General features: G+C 43.8%; 1 pseudogene; it reads right to left on the reverse strand.

Moving 5' to 3' along the window:
* Window positions 1-1,916: 1,916 nt before the first annotated feature.
* LOC121041037 (bcl-2 homologous antagonist/killer-like) lies at window positions 1,917-2,722 on the reverse strand (annotated as a pseudogene).
* Window positions 2,723-12,757: the final 10,035 nt, after the last annotated feature.

Here is a 12,757-nt window from a genome sequence, read left to right on the forward strand (position 1 = left end):
TTGGTATAAAGATTGTGGTAGCTTCTTCACAAGTTGCAAATGTTTTCTCTTTTCTATTCCTTAGAAACATCTATATAAGATTTGGTGTTAGTTCTTTTTAAAATGCTTGGAAGTGTTCATTGATGAAGCCATATGGGCCTGGAGGTTTCCTTTTTTATATATATATGAAATTTATTGTCAAATTGGTTTCCATACAACACCCAGTGCTCATCCTAACAGGTGCCCTCCTCAATGCCCATCACCCACCCTTCCCTCCCTCCTACTCCCCATCAACCCTCAGTTTATTCTCAGCTTTTAAGAGTCTCTTATGGTTTGGCTCTCCCCCTCTCTAACTTTTTTTTTTTTCTGGAGGTTTCTTAGTGGAAAGTTTTTATTTACAGATTCAATTTATTTAATAGATATAGGGCTGTTAAGATTGATACTTCTTGTGGTGGTTTTAGTAAGTTGCATTTTTTCCCTAGGCACTTGTCCATTTAATATGATTTTTCACATTTATTTGCATAAAATTGCCATAATCCTCCTACTTTGTTAGTCTCTAGAATCTGTAGTGATGTCTTCTTGTCTGTCATACAATAATTTGTACTTCTTTTTTCTTGATTGTTCTTTCTAGGGGATCAGCCATTTTTTTGGTCACTTCAAATAACCAGCTTTAAAATCTTTTCTATACTATGTATCTTTGTTTTCTATTCTTTCTTTTTCCTCCTTTTATTTTTGCTCTCAACTCGCATTTTTTTGTTTGTTTAATTTTTTTTTTCTGGCTTCTTTTTTTTTTTTTTCAGAGATTGCAGTTTATTTCAGACACACTCAGAAGGTGGGGGCTGGCCAGTGGGCTCTGTCTGCATCCCCTCCCTGCATGTGGCTTAATCTACCCCCAAACCTCTAGACTGTGCAAGATAGACAAGGCATTCCCACCCCACCCACAGGAGGGGCTTAGGCAGGTGAAGAGTGTGGAGAGTGGGGGGGTCACAGTAGAGTTCAAGTACTCACAGTTTCCCCATCCACACCCCCAGATTACACTGTACCTGGGCCGTGAGGGAAGATCCCAATCCTGGGGTTCCTAGTGGCGTTAATAGCTCTTTTCTCAGAAACCTCAAGATGAGTTCCTTACCCTCTTTCCATGACAATAACAAACCAAATTCTGTACCTGGGCAAGAAGGGAACCTCAGCACTCCACTTACCCAAGACCCCTCCTTCCTTATTTGGAGTGATGGGGGCAGGGTGGGCTTCACTTGTAGTGAACAGGTTGGGTTTAAGTGGTAATAGATGAGGGGAAGGGAGAGAACTGAGGATCTTGGGAGGCGGGCTTGGGGGATGCTGATGAGGTTCTGACAGCCCTGGTCCGTGCCCCCAACTTCATCTCTAGCCCATACCGAGGCCCAGAATCCCTGCAAGTCTACTGCAAATGTGATATGGGGTGGGGGTGGGGGGGAGTGGGAGCAGGGGGAGAGCTTTGGAAGGGCCAGGACTGGGCTCCAGGCCTAGCAATCGAGCTCTGATCTTCTAGAACAGCTGAATCCTGGGGAACACAGGGTAGTCTACTAACCCCCATACCCCAGACTTCCTGGCTTGGGCGGAGCGGTGGGAATGGGTGGGGGGAGGGTCCTTCCAAGGGTATTACATAAAGATATAACCGTTAAAAATTTTGAGGGGAGAAGTGACTCTCAGCCTCTTGCTTCCCCAAGTTGTGAATCTCCCCAGTGCCCAATAGATAGGGCTGAGGATGTCCCAGAGAGCTGAGGAAGAAGGCTATACCCCCTCTCTGACAGGATGGGGCCCAGAGAGGGGGCCCATTAGCACCATGCAATGTTGGGGCACCCCTGGCAGCCTGACTGACCCCCAGGCAAGGGCCCTCCCAAAGCTGGAGTGCCCACTTGCTAAAGCTTCTATATTCTTGAGGGGGACCCCTGTAAGGGAGAGGAGGGATGATGGGAGAAGGCTTGGCTGAAGCCCAGGCAAGGGTCTCAGCTAGGACCCCAAAGGGCCCCTCTGGGAGTCATGATTTGAAGAATCTTCGTACCACGAACTGGCCCAACAGAACCACAGACAGAACTATCAGCACGTTCAGGATGGGGCCATTTCCCAAGTTCAGGGCTGCCACCCAGCTGCCCCTCTGTGCAGTCCACCCGGCAATGCAGTGACGCAGCATGACGTCAACCGCCAGTTTTGTCACCCGGCCCAGAAAGCCAGTCAGGCCGTGCTGGTAGATGTCGAGGGCCAGGCGGTAGCCAAAGCCCAGGAGAGCCACCACGCGGCCCCAGTTGATGCTGCTCTCAAATCGACTCAAGGCAATCTTGGTGAAAATATCATAGGCATTCTCTGCTGTGGGTTGCAGGTGCTGCAGCATGGCCTGGAACTCTGAATCGTAGCGCTGGTTGATGTTGTCCCCAGTGATGGTGAGTTGCCGACCCACCTGCCCCATGGTGCTGCTAGGTTCTAGGGGCAAGGTGACCATTTCTGGGTCAGTAGGCACAGCTGCCCCCTCAGCCTCCTGCTCCTGCTGCTAATGGTGAAAAACATAGCTGCGGAAAACCTCCTTGGTGTCCCAGGCTACCTACTCCTCCGAAGTAGCAGATGGGGCAGTCTCTTCACACTCCTGCCTGGGAGGACCTGGGCATTGCTCGGATGCCATTTCTTGGGTCCCAGTGGAGGGCAGCGCTAGCCTGCCAGGACCCTCGCCCAGGCCTGGGATGGCTCACGGGGCCAAGGCCAGAGATCCTGAGGGGCCAGCGGCTCCTCTTGGGGGTCAGGTGCCCAGGCCCAGCTTTCTGGAACAGGTATCAGTGCAGTCCCGATGTCTGGACGCAGCTTCTGCTTGCCCCAGCTTGGCCCTCTTCTGGCTTCTTGAAATGGATGCTTCATTGACTTTTAACCCTCTTCTTTTCTTTTTTTTTTTAATTTAAAAATTTTCAATGTTTTATTTATTTTTGAGAGAGACAGAGACAGTGCGAGTGGGAGAGGGGCAGAGAGAGAGAGGGAGACACAGAATCCGAAATGGGCTCCAGGCTCTGAGCTGTCAGCACAGAGCCTGATGCGGGGCTGGAACTCATGCACCGTGAGATCATGACCTGAGCCGAAGTCAGACACTTAACTGACGGAGCCACCCAGGAGCCCCTCCTTCTTATTTTCTAATATATAAGACTTTGTCTTTTCTCCTGAGCTTTAGTTGAGATGCATCCCACAAGTTATGGTTTCATTATTATTCAGTTCAAAATACTTTCTAGTATCTTCCCTGCTTTAGATTTTGATCCTTAGAGGTATTTGGAAGTGTACTGTTAATTATATCACTCTATTCTTTTCTGTCTAGTATAATATCTTTGAAAAGTCAGCTATAGGCCTTAGTTTTTTTCATTTAAAGGCAATGGATTTTTCTTCCTGTAGTTTTTAATATTTTACAGACTTTGGTTTTATCCATTTATATCATGTGCCTATGAACGTTTGCTTGATTTTTTTCCCCAAAGAGTCAAACACAATTTAAGGAATTATTATTTTTTTGCGTGTATGTGTGTGTGTGTGTGTGTTCAATATATATATTTTTGAAGTATAGTTGACACACAATGTTACATTGGTTTGAAGTGTAAAACACAGTGAGTCGACAAGTCCATATGTTATGCTGTGCTCACAAGTGTAGCGACCATCAGTCACCATACAACACTTACAATGCCATTAACTACATTCTCTGTGTTGTGCCTTTCATCCCCATCCAACACTATTTTAGAACTAAATAGGAAAGATTGAATGAAGTTGTAAGCTGAACTTCCCTGATAGACATTTTCTCATTGAGCTCTGCGTTATGGATTATACCAGTCCCATTAGCCACCTTCATACCATTCACAAAAGATGTACAAATTGTGTGATTTGCTTGAAGAGTCAAGTTTGAAAATAACAATCTTTCCATTCTTTTTGCTTTTAGAACAATTCTCAAAACACATTTATTCTGCTCCCAGCCCATAATTGCTCAATTAAGTGTTTCTTCTAAAAATAACTTGGAGTAAGAGAATCATTTACTTTATATGTATTGAAAAAACAGAACTCATCCATTTTCTCCAGTGTTCCATGGAGGAAGAAACTGGTTCAACTAAAGAGGTATTAGTAGAAAATAGGTTTTCCATTTTGGTTCTCTGTTTTAATGACCAGAGAAAATTCTCTGTTGTTTTCACCTTGGTAAAACATAATAGTATCAATAAACTTTTCTTCCTCTGAATCTTGATCTGGCATCCAACATTGATATTTTACATGCAAGGAATGAATATTTCAAAGCTTGGAGTGTCCTTCCTTCAAACACTGTTGATGGGATTTTCCCTCCTGGAGTACACACTCGGAGGGAAGCAGACATATGGCCAGGTTCTCTTCCCCGTCCATCCTATGCCACCCTCTGCCTGGTCCTGGCAATACCCGGACTGTGGACTGTGCCTCTTGCCCACCGTGGCCTCCACCCAAGCAGTCCACAGTGGCTGGTGAGACTCGGTTTTCTTTGTGAATATCCTGCTCAGACTCACAGAACTCTTCGGGTCCTCTGTCCCACTCTCCCTTGAATTTGTGTCTTGATGTATTTCATCAGTCGTCAGTATTTTTTCCATTATCGCTCCTTCATTTTCTCTTCTCCATCTAGAATCCCAATTATCCATATGCTAAGACCTTTTCATGATGTTTCTATGTCACTAATGCCTATTTCTGCATTTTCTATTCTTTCCCCCCCTTTCTCTGCATCTATCTGGATCTTTTCTACTCTTTTCAATAATCATCTCTTCTGCTGAGTTTAATCTGGTTTTACACTTATATACTGAATTAATTTCAATTGTTTTAATTTCCAGGCTAGCATTTTCACTCCTTTTTTCTTTAAAAAATAGATTGCAGTTCCCTGGAGAAATTATCCATCTTTTCATTTATTTTCTGGAACATAATCATCGTAATTATCTTAAAATTCCTGCCTGATAATTCTAGAATCTGAGCTATCTATGGGTATCTTTCTATTGCCTCATATTTAAAAATTGAATTTTGATCATTTCTGTTTACTGTCATGCCTGGTATTTTTTGCAGTAAATACTTTAAATTGTATATGAAAAATTACACTGGCTCTGAATCATGTTATCTTGTAGAAAGGATTAAATTTCCTTCTGGCTGGCAGAGTGTGGACAGATCACCTTGATTCAACCATGTATTGAGATGATTTCAAGCTCTGTTTCAGGCTTTGTAAGGAGTGTCTATTTCCTACCCCCCTCTTTTTTTTCAGTGTGACTTTTTTTGGGGCATAAAATTATATGTAACATTGTATAAATTTCAGTGTACGACATTGTAATTGACATCAGAATACACTATAAAGCAATCACCACCAAAGGGCTAGTTACTATCCGTCACCAAAGGAGGGGGGTCTATTTCTGATTTGCCTTGCCCCTTCGGCATGGCCCATCAGGTCTCAACTGAAAGGCCAGTACATTCTTTTTGGTGGGTCCTGAATTCCAGTTTTTGTTTTCACACGTCTCTGGGGCTGCCCAAATCCTTACTTAGTATTTTCACCTGTTAGCAGCTTTTTCAAAAACCATCTTTTAAAATTCTGTTTTGTGGTGAATCCCTCCCTGACCATCCTCCCTGAAGCACTACCCTCATCACTATCATTACTTTTGTTTTATTTTGGAATTTACAAAAAAAGTTCCCAAATACCCTTTACCTAGTTTTCCCTAATGTTAACATTTTACATAAAATGATATATTTTCCAAAAGTAAGGAAGCAACATTAGCATATTACTATTAGTTAAACTATAAATTTTATTTGAATTTCTCTCCCTTTTTCCTTTTTTGTCCCTTTACTGTTCTGGACTACGATCCAGAACACCACATGACATTTAGTCATCACGTCTCCTTAGTCTCGTCTGCACTGTGACAGATCCTCAGTCTTTCCTTGTTCTTCATGACCTTAACCATGAGCAGTCATGGAATGCTGGTCAGGTATTTTGGAGAATGCCAGTCACTTTTAGTGTGTCTAATTTTTTTTTTTAATGATTAGATTGGGGTTATGAGTTTTTGAAAGAGTATCATGGAGGTGAGGTGCCCTCCTTGTCATGTGGTAACAGTGGGTACATGATATTCCCTGACTTACCACTGTTGATGTTGACCTTGATCATTTAGTTTAGGTGGTGTCCGACAGGTTTCTCCATGGCAGAGTTACTATTTTTCCATTTCCACACTGTGTTCTTTCCATGTGTTTTTAAGTCCTGCTTTTACTTAAGGAGAGGGAAATTAGCTCCACCTCTTGGAGGAAGTTATCCCCTATGTTTGCTTGGTTTCTTACACTCTCACCACCTACACCTGCATTTGAGAATTTGGCAAATGCACTGATGAGAAATTGCCTGCGGGATGTTGGTCTCACTTTCCTGTGGTTCCTTTTTCTCTAGGGTTGTGGCTCTTCAATTTCTGGCTGCCTATAACTATTTTTGAGGGGCCTTGTACCCCATGGGAACTGCTAAGCCACTGTTTTTTGTTTTGCCTTTTTGTTCTGCAGTGAGATTCAGAAAATGCCCCGAGTGGAGAAGGCACTGATTCAGCCCTTCAAGTCATGGTGGCCACCTTGGTTGCTCCCACTTAACATTCAGTTTTACTTTTGACCCAGTTTTTATAGTTTTCAGTGGGATAGTTTTTAGGCACAAATTACTTCTTCATAGTAAAGAAAGGAGGGAGTAAGGAGAGAGTGGAGAACCACTGAAGGGTTCTCACCACTACTCTGCACTATGCTCATGTCTGCCTCAGCTAGCTCATTTATGAACCCTCTTTATCTCTGTCTTACCTTATGCTTTCCTCGGGGAAAGTTACTTTTTTACTTCTGTGTTTCCATCAAGCATTTTTTCTTCTCTAGCTCTCACTTCTACTTTTACACCCAACCCATAGTCCCTTCTTTACACAGTAGCCAGAGTAATCTTAATTTTTTTTAATTTTATTTTTTAAATATTTATTTATTTATTTAATTCATTTATTTAATATAATTTATTGTCAAATTGGCTTCCATACAACACCCAGTGCTCATCCCAATAAGTGTCCTCCTCAATGCCCATCACCCACTTTCCCCTCTCCCTCAGCCCCCATCAACCTTCAGTTTGTTCTCTGTCTTCAAGAGTCAGAGTAATCTTTAAAATATTAAACTTTCAGGGGCACCTGTGTGGCTCAGTTGGTTGGGCATCCGACTTCAGCTCAGGTCATGATCTCACAGGTTGTGAGTTCAAGCCCCACATTGAGTTCTTTGCTGTCAGCACAGAGTCCTGTTCAGATCCTCTCTTCCTTTCTCTCTGCCCCTCTCCTGCTCATTCTCTCTCTTCCTTTCTCTATCAAAAATAAAAATTAAAATTAAAAAAAACATTTAAAATATTAAGACTTTTCACTGAATTCCCTTTGTACTTAGAATGCAATACAGTTCCTCACCACAGACTTAGATGATCAGCCCTGACCTCCCCTCTGTGACCATACCTTGTGCCACACCCCCCCCTTATCTCACCAAGCTACCAATTTTTTTCACTTGTTTTTGAGCCCAGATCTTTTTGTCATTCATATCTCAGTTCAAATGCTGCTTCTCAACAAAGCCTTGTGTGACGATTCTCCCTGAGGAACCTCTTTCCCATCCCTATCATCCATTTTGTTTTATTTTTCTTCGTAGCATTTATCTTTATCTAAAAGTTTTTGTTCATGTATACATTTACTTTTTCATTTTAATTTTTTTTTCAACGTTTATTTATTTTTGGGACAGAGAGAGACAGAGCATGAACAGGGGAGGGGCAGAGAGAGAGAGGGAGACACAGAATCGGAAACAGGCTCCAGGCTCTGAGCCATCAGCCCAGAGCCCGACACGGGGCTCGAACTCACGGACCGCGAGATCATGACCTGGCTGAAGTCGGACGCTTAACCGACTGCACCACCCAGACGCCCCATACTTTTTCATTTTAAAATTTAATTTAAAGCAGCACAATAGTAAAAACTTTCTTCTTCACTGTATTGCCAGTACCCATAGTAGTTCTTGGCACATAGTAAAATTTAATGAATGAATCAAGTCCTACAAGATTTATTTACTATGTGACATGCATTGTGCTTCATGCTCCTGAGAACTCTCTTATTAAATTATCACAATAACTCTATGAAGTAGAGTCTATTATTGTCCCCATTTTACAGAGAAATGATGTTTAAGGCACAGAGAGATCAAGCGTCTTGCTCAGGATAGCAGCTAATGTCATTTTTCAGACTTGTGATCTATGGTGTGCACTTTAGGTTATTTGTTATAATCAGTTAGGTTTTCTATCAATTTTACCTGTGACAACTTTCCCTCAACTAAAGAATGGTTTCCTTGATGCAAAAATACAGCATTTTTGTGGGTTTCCTTTTTGGATTTCCACCAGAAGAGTTTTACGAATAGATGTCTTTTGTTTTTGCCCAACCGGCATCCATTTGTCATTGCTCTGGTAACAGCACCTAGATTTTCCTTGAGGAATACCAATACCCCTTACCTCACCCACTGTCAGTCCAGGTAGTTTGGGTGGGGTTAACCAAAGATCCAGGGGTGAGAGGGCCTGGCAGGACTGTATTCTCAATATACTCCAGCCCCTGAGTGTGGACTTGCTCAGGAATAAACGTATGACCCAAATTTATCCAATCACAGCTATTTAGTCTTAATGCTTTGATGATGTAAACAGGAGAGCCCACACTCTCTTCCCCTCACCAAAACAAAACAAAAAGGATGAAGCCAATACTGAGGAAATCAGAATCAAGAGTAGGAGAGAGCCAGTTTCCCAGTGATATTGCTTGATCGCCTGATCCAGCCAGCCTCAAATCATGATCTCCTCTGGCTTTTTTAGTTAAATGGACCAATTAATTGATTTTGTGCTTGAAGCCAGTTATAGTTGGATTTCTTTTTCCTTTGCACCTGAAAGAGCCCTGCTTTATATAGTGCTCAATATACGCCTCTTGATGTTGGATTGACCATGTGCCTTTGCAACTTGTACCCAAACCAAGTGTGTATCTGTGTAGCCTGATTAGAGGCAAAGGGCCTCTCATGGATCCTTGCAGAAAATCTCACCATGCACCTCTCTCTGCTTTGGCCCCTTGACTCTTCGTGAGGGCAGGCTCTCCTTTCTCAGGTGGTGGTAATAACAGGCCAGGCAGAGTGGTGCCGAGGCTTGGGTATCAATTAGTGAAGCTCTAACTGCAGGAAAACCTCTCAGACATGTCCTAAGTGTCTTAATCTCTCAGTGGGCCTTCTCCTCTCAAGGCTTAGGTGGCTGATAATATGTTTGAGCTGTTGATCCCTTCTTTGATCATGCCTTATAGGATTATTCTGTAATGAGATGGTACCGAGGAGCCGAGGCTGTTATTTGGTTACCTTGCCTCACACTTGGGCCGCATTTCTTCTCTCTGAATTTCAGTTTTCTTTCTTCTCCTTCTGCTTGTTCTGGATTCGAAGCCCCTCCCTCGGGCTTTCACCAAAGCATGTGTCTTCCGATTCTTCCAGCTCTCACCAAATTGTGAAAGTGTCAGAGTAATCTTCAAATGAGAAAATTGGGTTTACTAATTCCTTGCCTACTCAGAGCACTTTCTTCTCATTAGTGTCTTCTTTCAAAACCCTTGCACCTGATACTCATGGCCGCTTGGGGATAGTCAGGGCAGGTGGCTGTTATTTCCATTTTCCAGATTCTGGCTGGAATGAGGGGCAGAGAGACAGGCGCAGCGTAGCAGATCTGTTCCCGGCCCGATGTTTTCGCTCTCACACCAGCCCAGGACCCTCAGGCCACCCAGTGCTTTGCAACAGCAGATGGTCAGTAACATTTCTCATTCTTCAAGACCAGGCTCCAACATTATCTCCTTTGTGCCATCTTCACATCCTCAATGGGAAGAGATCTCCCTTCTGGATCCGTGCAGCGCTCCTTCAGGTATTCTTATAGTTTCATAATTTTCTATCTGGTAATGCAATCATTTGTGTGTATTTTTATCTTCTCTCTTAGAACTTAAGCTCTGTCGTTCCCTCGGCACATAAATAGCAGAGTGTTTGATCTGTGGTCGGTATTCAAACAGTGTTTACTGAGTGTGAACAAGTAAATAAACGCCTTAATTTTTTTTTCCCCCTGCGTGGTAGGGAGAGAGGAGGGTGGAATATCTGAAGGAACCAGAATTGTTTTCATGAACATTTATTTATTATTGAGAGACAGAGAGAGAACAGAGAGAGAGAGCACATTTATTTATTATTGAGACACAGAGCGTGGGCAGGGGAGGGGTAGAGAGAGGGGGAGACACAGAATCTGAAGCGGGCTCCAGGCTCTGAGCCGTCAGCACAGAGCCCGACGTGGGACTCGAACTCACAGACCGCGAGATCACAACCTGAGCTGAAGTCGGTCACTCAACCAACTGAGCCACCCAGGCACCCCCAGAATTGTTTTCAACCCCAGAGGGCTGTTAGGGGGATGAAGAGTGGAATTTGTTCTGCAACATCTCAAAGGGCAGAAATAAGACCAGTTGGGTAGACATTTCAGTGAGACGCATTTCAGCTCAATGTAGGGTTTCCTGTAGCCAACTCTCTTCAAAGGTGAAGGGGCTACCATGTAAGTTAAAGTCTGTCATTGAGGGTATGAAAGCAAGTATTGGGTGATCACTTGGCAAGGATAGTGCAGAGCAGATCCAAGCATCTTAGGAGGGATTGGGCTTCAAGGCCCCCTCCCTATTCATTCAGTAGTATTCAAGAGATCTTCAGCATGGTTGGCTGTGGAATGCTCTTGGGAGCAAAGCTTACACTCAGGAGGTAGATCCTCAGTCATTTTATACACACAGGCAGTAGTGACAGTGACTAAGAGTGTAGGCTCCAGGGTTCAAATTCTGGCTCCCCTACTTACTAATGTGTGACATTGGCGAAACTACTTAACATCTCTGAACCTCAGTTTCCTTACCTGTAAAATGGCGGTAACGGCACAGACCTACCTCAGTGGGATGCTGTGTAGGAACGCACAGAGTACATTTAGCCTGGCACAGGCAAAGTGCCCATCTCTCCTGGTTGTGACTGTTACCACCACCTCCCTCCCCCATGGTGATCCCCAGGCTGGGTCTGTGACTTGCACTTGCCAAGGGCTGTCTCAGTCCTTCCCTCCTGGTGCTATCTCAGGTCTCAGGCAGAAGAGGGCTGAGCAGGTCCTCTAGGGACCCCAGAGTTTGTGCCCCTTGAGCAGTCAGTTGACAGTTGATTGTGAGACTGGAGAGCTGAGCCTGTGAGGCCTCCGGCTGCTTGCCAAAGCCAACAATCCAAGTTAAAAACACAATATCATCTCTCCAACCTCTTCTGGGACCCTGGCTGCCGGCACTCATTAAAGGCAGTTTTCTCCTGAATTTCAGAAGCAAGGGGTCCTTTTTTGTTTTAAAAGCTTAGAGTCTAACACTGGGTTCCCAAAAGATTGATGGCAGTTTCTTCAGTTTTCCCCCAAATCCCTGACCTGAATTTCCAGTGCCTGGGTTATTAGTGCATCAACAAAATATGTGCCCTGGGAATGGAAAATCTGTTCTTGTCCTTTGGTCCTTTAGAGAATGGCAAGAGGACATCTCAAGTCCTCAGCCCACCCCTTGGTTGAGAGCAAAATTGTTCCCAGAGTAATTCTCTGTCCTGCGAGTTCTGAGACTTAATAAAAGTGGAACAAACTGGATTCAAAGACTTACATACATTCTTCTTTTGTATAAGCTCCTTGATAAGAAATTATTACACGCACAGGCACTTGAGTATGTTTCACCTACTTAATATCATCTCCATTTTAAGGAAGAGAAATGAGGTAGTGTTTTCACTTCTCCTTTAAAATAAACACAGGCATGTTCCCGCTCCCCGCCCCCCCCCCCTTAGCTAATAAGGGACAGAATTGAGACACTAAGGCAGATCTATTTGACCCCAAAGTTGGGGCCATTCATGGTGACCCATGCTGCCTTTGGTTAGGAGGACCCCAGGCAAGGGCTAATTGTTTATATAATAAATTAAACAAAATAACAAAAGAGTTGTAGAACTGTCAGACAAGATAACAAACATGTACAACGAGCTGATGTGTACTTCTTCACATTAAGCATTGAGACTAACCCCAAGAGTTTGATGTTTCTATTCTTTTTTAATTCTTTTTTAAAAATTTAAGCAATTTTTTTTAATGTTTGTTTCTGAGAGAGAGAGAGAGAGAGAGAGAGAGAAAAAGAGAGAGAGAGAGAGTGCGAGTGGGGGAGGGGCAGAGAGAGAAAGAGGGAGACACAGAACCTGAAGTAGGCTCCAGGCTCTGAGATGTCAGCACAGAGCCCGATGCGGGCCTTGAACCCATGAACTGGGAGATTATGACCTGAGCCAAAGCCAGACACTCAACCAGCTGAACCACCCAGGTGCCCCTGATGTTCCTATTCTTGATTTATAGATAGGAAAAACAGGTGTCAAGAAGTTATGGGGTCTGCCCAAGGAAGCAAAGCTAGGATGCGAACCCTTCTTCTCCTTCTCCTTTTACATTTATTTATTTTTGAGAGACAGAGCACGAACAGGGGAGGGGCAGAGAGAGAGGGAGACACAGAATCCGAAACAAGCTCCAGACTCTGAGCTGTCAGCACAGAGCCCACTGTGGCACTCAAACCCACAACCTGTGAGATCATGACCTGAGCCAAAGTTGGACGCTCAATCCACTCAGCCACCCAGGCACCTGTGAACCCTTCTTCTTGAGCAGTTGGGGGATGTATCTTCCATCATGTCACGGTTGTCGCCCTATAAGAAATACATTTATTTTTTTTTATTT

Source organism: Herpailurus yagouaroundi, unplaced genomic scaffold, assembly GCF_014898765.1.
Source record: "Herpailurus yagouaroundi ecotype Mexico unplaced genomic scaffold, PumYag 29, whole genome shotgun sequence".
NCBI classification, from domain to species: Eukaryota; Metazoa; Chordata; class Mammalia; order Carnivora; family Felidae; genus Herpailurus; species Herpailurus yagouaroundi.